The sequence below is a fragment of the Chrysochloris asiatica genome, unplaced genomic scaffold (assembly GCF_000296735.1).
Source record: "Chrysochloris asiatica unplaced genomic scaffold, ChrAsi1.0 scaffold00491, whole genome shotgun sequence".
NCBI classification, from domain to species: Eukaryota; Metazoa; Chordata; class Mammalia; order Afrosoricida; family Chrysochloridae; genus Chrysochloris; species Chrysochloris asiatica.
Genome location: NW_006409009.1, coordinates 789,439 through 797,542, shown reverse-complemented (window position 1 = coordinate 797,542; position 8,104 = coordinate 789,439).

The window sequence follows — 8,104 nt, the reverse complement described above, 5'->3', positions numbered from 1 at the left end:
GGTCACTATGAGTAAGAACTAACTCGATGGCATACATCAAGTATGGGTAAAGTATTTTATGATTCAGAAAGCATTGGAAAAATATGGAAGGAATATATAAAGTCACTGTGCCATAAAGAAATTGTCCATGTTCAACTATTTCAAGTGTCAGCATATGAACAAGAACCTATAGTACTGAAAGAAAAAGTTCTTTCAGTTAAAATCAAGCCTCCAGAAATAGATGGAATACAAATTGAAATGTTTCAGCATACTGATGTATTCCGGGAGACATTCAGTCATCTAAGACAAGAAGTATGGAAAACAGCTAATGAAATGTGATACTCATCAAACAATATCATTAATAACACATGCAAGCAAAATTTTGCTGCAGACATTTCAAAAATGGTTGTAGTAGTACATCTAGAAATGTAGTAGTACATCTAAAAATGCCAGAAATGAAAGTCAGATTCAGAAGATAATATGTAACTAAGGATATCATCGCTGACAGCAGATGGATTATGGCTGAAAACATAAAATATCCAAAAGATATTTACTTCTGCTTTATTGATTATACAAAGGCTTTTGATTGTGTGGATCGTAACAAACTATGGATAACTTTATGAAGAACAGGTATTACAGAACACTTTCTTGTGCTCATGAAGTTCCTGTACATAGAGCAAGAGGCAGTGGTTAGAATAGAACAAGTGGCTACTGAGCAGTTTAAAAATCAGGTAAGGGGTGCACCTGGGTTGAATCCATTTATCATTCTTACTCAATCTGTATGCTAAGGAAATAATCTGAGAAACTGGATTATCTGAAGAACAACATGGCATAAATGTTGTTGGTGTCGTTAAGTGTCTTCAAGTCAGTTTCTACTCATAAAGAACATGTATAGGCTCTTCAAGGAGAGGCTAGTGAACTTCAACTGCCAGCCCTGTGGTTAGTAATCCTGGGTTTATCCTATAGTTTCGCAACAGGATGTCAAGAATCATGCAGTACCTTCCATTGATAAGGATTATGTATATAGAACCATTTAAACACACACACACACTACCATTGTCATGGAGCTGATTTCAACTCCTGGTGGCCCCATGTACTACAGAACTATTGCATAGTGTTTACTTGGTCTTAATATTTACAGATGCAAATCACAAAACTTTCATTCATGACACTAAAAGGGGGTTTGAATCACTAACTTGTAAATTGGTAGTTCGGTTCACACCAGGTGCTTCACCCAGGGACTTCATCAGCCAGATTCTAAGTTAAATTAAAATGTTTATGGTCAGAGAGCATCAATGACTTTCACAGGATTTCAGCATTCTTTAGTTTCCTGGCTTCAAATTTATATGGTGTTTAATGATCATTCAAATATGTGGACTATATTTACCTTTTTTTTTCAAACGTATATGTATATTGTCATTTAGTTTAATAGACAGCAAAATTTGATAACTCTATGCATGGTAATTACACAAAACCATATAGCATTGTTGATTTCAAAGATGCCGTTAGTGGAAAATTAATCAATGAAATGAGAATATTTTACTTTTAAAAAAATATTCTGTTCCCATTTTGCACTGTATGCAGTGTTATTTGAATCTATGTTATATTATTTCAGAGAAATGGCTAGGGTTCATTGTTTACTTCCTTGTGTTTGTTTCCATTCTATACCAATTTGATAAATATGTAAATTAGTTTTACATTGTAACATTTAGAAAGTGTTGTTTCCTTATAAAATCAGCACTCTTGTTTTACAATTGAGGAAATTAGTTCCAAACTGAGGTTTAAACCCAGCAATCTTTCCAAATAAATCTTTCTTTATCAGGAAGAGTAGAAGGCTCCTCATTTCAGGCCCCAGATGAAAATAAGCCTCTTCATTTTCACTGGTAGATACAGTATGATTTAAAAGTGAAAATAATAGAGGATGATATGAAACAACTTACTGCTAAGTTGCACTCTGATTCCTGGTATGAACAGTGGTTCAAACCCATCAGCTGCTCATCAGAAACCCTGTATAGGGCCAGTATAAGTCAGAAATCATGAAACTGTACTCAGCAATCTGCATTAGCCTGTGCCAAGAACTTTGGAAAATAGCTACCAAGTGAACCAGTTGGGAGAAATCCAGATTTATGCTCATTCCATACAGAGGGAACACAATGTAATGCAAATATCATAGAACAATATCACTGAAATCATGTGCAAGTAAACTTTTGGTCAAAATAATTTTAAAACAATTGCATGAAGACATGAAATTGCAGTAACCATTGTTGGGTTGGTGTCAGGTGGATGGATATTGACAAAAAGACAGAGAACACCAGAAAAATATTTACTTGTGCTTTATTGATTATGCAAATACTTTAGAATGTGTGGCTTACAAGGAACTATGGAAAATCTTGAGAAGAATGGGTATTCTAGAACACTTAAATGTACTCATAAGGAACACACATAATAATGGGATTCTGAATGTTTTTAAATCAGGAAAGTTGTGCAAAGATATCACTTTGCTTGGATTCACAATCAACACTCATGGAAGTAGTAGTCAAGACATATTGCACTAGGTCCAGATGCTGCAAAAGACCTTCTTAAATTGTTAAAGAGCTAAACTATCTATTTGATGGCTAAGGTCACCTGATCCAAATCATGGTATTTTCAGTCATTCAAGAAAATGTTGAACAATAAATAAGAGAGATCTTTCAAAAATTGAAATATTTGAATTATAGTGTTGGTGAAGAATAAATATTGAAAGTACCATGAACTGCCAAAAGAACAAGCAAATTTTTCTTGGGAGAAGTACAATTTGAATGCTCTTTAGAAGTCAGGATGGCAACACTTCATGTCTCATGATTTATACATGTGTTCTTGAAAATAGGATCTAGAGAAGGCCATCATGCTTTGTAAAGTGGAGGGTCAACAAAAAGTGAGAAGAATGGATAATACAACAAGATGGATTAGCACAGTGGCACAAAAATAGGTTCAAACATAAAAACTATGAGCATGACAGTGTTTTATGCTATTGTGCATCGAGTCCCTATGAGTCAGAAAAGTCTTGACTACAAGTTTCACATTTCTTATATATTGATGAAGCTCAGAGGTTAGAGTTGTAGAAAGATGATGGATTAAATAATACATATAAAATGCTTGAAACAGTGGTTTTACTTGGTTGTTATAATTAACAATGTTTTTTTTTAAATATAATGATGAAGTAGTCACGAAAAAGAAATCATTAAATCAAACTCTACACATTAGTTCTCTGCTCATCCCAAAGTACAGCCATGGTTGGGAATTTCTGTTTTAGATTATTGCTAGATTATATAATGACTCCATCTGTGAGAACTACTAGTATCATTAAAACTCAATCTTGATATCAATTATATAAATATTTAATCAGCCAGGGTTGAGAACAAGTGTTTTAGTTATTGTTGTTGTTAAGTGCCATAGAGTAGGTTCTGAATCATAGCAACCCTGTATAGGGTTTCCAAGGAGTAACTGGTGAGGTTGAACTGTCAACATCATGGTTCAAATGGACTGTGCAGTCCAGTGCATTAACTTACAGTGCCACACCAGTACTTATTAAACTTGAGCTATTATTAATAGTCAATACTGACATTAATAACATACATTTTTAATATTTGCTTCATAACATGTTACCCATATAGCTGATTTATTGCTCTCCATAGACGAATGATCCTATTCCTCCATACCCCTGTTCTACAAAAGGAAATCTCTGTAATAAATTTGGCATGTATATTTTTCTCTCAGTATTTTCACAAAATTAGTATTAATTTGTGCATCCAGGACCAGTTTTTCTTGATAATGTACCAAAATAATATAGTACAATCCTATACATATTGTCTGTAAAAATTCCCTATTACTAAAACATCGTGCTTTAACTATCTTTGGGATGTACCAACATATATTCCATTACTATTAAAAGATGTATAATTTTATTGAGGGAAGGATTAGTCTAGTGTTGTTTTTAAAAAACTTATAATCATCATAGTAAAATTCTACTTCCACTTTCCATATTATGACATTGATACATGTCCAATTTACTATTAATTACCAACATCTGTTTATCAAGTCAGACACAGTTATATGCTCTTATTTTCAAGACATGAAATCATAAATATCCTTGAAACATGTCTGGAAATGGTTATTCCATGATAGATTCACATGGAAATTACTATCTCTTATAGGAAGACTATAGTCATCAGTTTGAATTTCAAGGTTGGTGGTTCAGGCTCACCAGTGGATTCTCAGAAACCCTTTGCAGGGGCACTTGAATTGGAACTTAATCGATGGCACTAAACAACAACAAAATTAAGAAATACTGTCTCCATTGCTCAAATTTCCTAAGAATTCAGTAAAATGCATTTCTACTCATATAAAACACTATAGTACACAGATTCATACTGCAAAGTTCATTTCAGACAATATGAACCATTTTCTGAATTGACACATTAACTCACCAAATTGCAAGCAGAAGAATCAATGGTTATGCTACCATCTGTTCATCTGAAAAGAAACACAATCATTCAGTTCTAATTGAGGAGGCAGAGTCCTAGAATAGGAATCAAGAGAGTAAAATCCAAATCCCATGTATTTTGCACACTAAACTTGGACTGCATTAAAATCTCTTAACTTCATTTACCTGAAACTTGAATAATATTATAACAAGGATTTGTGTAGCAGCTAACCGACAGTTGAAGATTTCTAAAACTTATATTAATGATTATAATAATGCATAAAATTATTGTGTCTTGAGTATGAACATCCATCACATATTTATTCGTGTGAGTCCTAGTGTGGCACTGCAAGATGATGTAGTGAACTGCAAGAATGGTTTGAATCACTTAGTCGGTGGTACAAACACAGTAGCTGCCCCTCGGGAACCCTATACAGGGTTGCTTTGAGTTGGAACCGATGTGAAGACACTTAACAACAGCTTATGTTTTGTTGTTGTTAAGTGCCGTCGAGTCGGTTCTGACCCATAGTGACCTTGTACAGAGTTTCCAAGGGTGTAAATCTTTACAGGAGTAGAAAGCTGGTAGTTTCGAACCACTGACCTTAAGATTTGCAGCCCGATTTGTAACCACGACACTACCAGAGCTCCTTATAGTATGCATTATATATTCATACAGCCATGCAGATCTCTTTCTATCAGCTGTAATTTTACTTAGATTGTGTCATAGAGATGGATAAATATCAGATCCCTGAACTATCGTCATGTTCCAAAATGTTTAAAGCAGAAATTCAGGGATCAGATTGAAAGATAAACCTACGTTACACCTTAAAACTTATTCCCGCTTCCTAACTAGCAATGGAATGCAAGGTCCTGTCTATAAGACTGAGATGGGTTAAAAGCAAAGGATGAAGTAGGAAGTGGACAGCTTAGACAAGAGAAAGATCTTTCCTGAATTATTATCTGATATGATTCCTTCAAACTTCCTTATGATAATCAAAGAAGCAAAAGGCAGTGACTGCTTTCTCTGTGGTCTAATAGAAACCCCACACCCAAGAGCACAGTGTGGTCTCTGGAGAGATCAAGGAAGTGAAATGGCAGTGTGAGTGGACAGAAGAAAATATGGCCAGGGTACAGTGTCTGTTGTTACACTGCCCAAATTCTAACCAGGCTTCAACTTATTTTGGACCTGGACTGGTACAAGTTGCAAAAAAAATAAAAGACTCTGCTTCTTTTTCTTCTATAAAATGATAATAATATGGATTGCTATTTTCTATATGTTATTGTGCAGAAGCAGGAAACATACTACTTAGAAAATAATTCTCTGGTCTTGACACTGAGCAGCCTTCTACAAGCCATCATGATGCTGAGGGTACTGTCACCATCCACATCATTGTCATCGTCATCACCATCTATAAGATCATTTTGTTGTGTTTAGTGGATAGGTGAGAGAGACTTATTTCCTACTCTGATTGGTAAGTGTTTTTAGGAGCTAAAGCCAAGGTAGAAGAAATTAAAACTCTTAGTGACTGTCTCAGACTTCTGACTTCACAGGTCTCACAGGCGAAACTTAATATTTGAGAATCTCCCATCTGTCCATCTCAAGTGTGCTGCTTGTCCTGTTGAAAAAATAATGGTCCCAAGCTCCTCTGTCCAGAGTCTCCCATGACACTCACTGTGTTCATGTGGGTGTCTGCTGGGGCATGATTAACAATTGTGTCCCACTTACATTTCTTGTCCAATAGGTGATGAAATCTGAAGCTCTTCTATCAGGTCTGGCAAGGAGACAGATTCTGGCATTCATATCCTGAGCCAGACAACCACCATAGAGGAGAGACATGGGTATTGATCCACTTCAACTAGGTCAAGCTGATTTAAAATGTAGAGGACACATGCAAGTTATTTATAATTGTATGTCCTTGAGAATGAAATGCCCAGAGCTCACAATTAGACAAATTGATTCATGTTATTTCACTCTCTGAAGACTTGTTAATTATAATAAAACAAGAAATGGGGAAAATGAATGGTCATGAGAGCTGGGTCCTCTCATTCTAAAGAGGATGCTTGCCTGTATTCCTCACTTCTCACTTCTGACTTCCAATTTGTAACATCTTAACATAAAATCAGACATTTTTTCTCCAAATGATTCAATTTAAAACATCAACGTGTGATTTAATCATCTCAAATGCACTGAATGTGCCATTTAATTTAGAGAAAATTAATTATTTGGTAAGGTGTCCTGATGGTGTCAAGGGATAAGCATTTGAATGCTATCCTTCATGTCAGTTTAAAATCATATGCCACTCCAAGGGAGAGAGATGAGGCTATCTGTCCCCATAAAGATTCCTTATTGTTGTTAACAGGTACCATTGAGTCAGTACCAATTCATAGTGACTATAAGGACAACAAAAGGAGACACTGCAGTGTCCTGTGTCAACGTCACAATTGGTGCTATGTCTGAGCACTCCGCTCGCACCATTGTGCCAATCTATTTCATTGGGGGTGCTCCTCTTTTCTCATCTACACTCCACTTTACCAAACATGATATCCTACTTTAGGAACTGGTCCCTCCTGACAACATGTCCAAAGTATGAGAGACAGAATGTGGCCATCCTGGCTTCCAAGGAGCACTCTGGCTGTACTTCTTCCAACACAGATCTGTTTGTTCTTTTTGCCATCCATGGTACTTTCAACATTCTCCTCCATCACCATAACACAAATGCATCAATTATCCTACAGTCTTCCTTATTCACTGTCCAACTTTTGCATGCCTATGAGGTTTTTGAAAATGCCATGGCTTGAATAAGTTGCACCTTAATCCTCAAACTGACATCTTTGTTGCTAAAAATTTTAAAAACGTTTTGTGCAGCAGATTTGCCTAATGCAACATGTAGTTTGATTTCTTGACTGCTGCTTCCATGAGTGTTGATTGTTGATCCAAGTAAAATGATGTCTTTGATAACTTCAAATTTTCTCCACTAACATGGATGTTGTTTATTGGTCCATTGGTAAGGATTTTTGTTTTGTTACATTGAGGTGCAACCCATATGTGATCTTTTATTGGTTTTTAAGTCTTCTTCACTTTCATCAAGCAAGGTTGCATCATCTGAATATCAAAGGTTGTTAATGAGACTTCCTTCGTACCTGATGCCAAGTTTTTCTTCATATAATCCAGCTTCTCAGATTATTTGCTTGGCATACAGATGGAATGAGTATGGTAAAGAATACAACCTTGGCACACATCTTGCTTAATGTTAAATCATTCAGTGTTCCCTGGTTCTATTTGAACAACTGCCTCTTGGTCTATATACAGGTTCTTCAAGAGCACAATTAAATATTTGGAATACTCATACTTTGCAATGTTGTCCATAGCTTGTTATGATCCACATAATTGAATGTCTTTGCATAATTGATAAAACCCAGGTAAACATCTTTATGGTATTCTCTGTTTTTAGCTAAGATCCATCTAACATCAACAATGATAACCCTTATTCCTGGTACTCTTTGGAATCTGGCTTGAACCTTTGGAAGTTTCCCTGTCAATGTATGATTGCAGTCTTTTTTGTATTTCCTTTAGTAAAACATTACTTGCAAGGGATATAAATGACATTTTCAGATGATTTCCATATTTCTTTGGGTCACCTCTTTTTGGACAGGGCACCAATA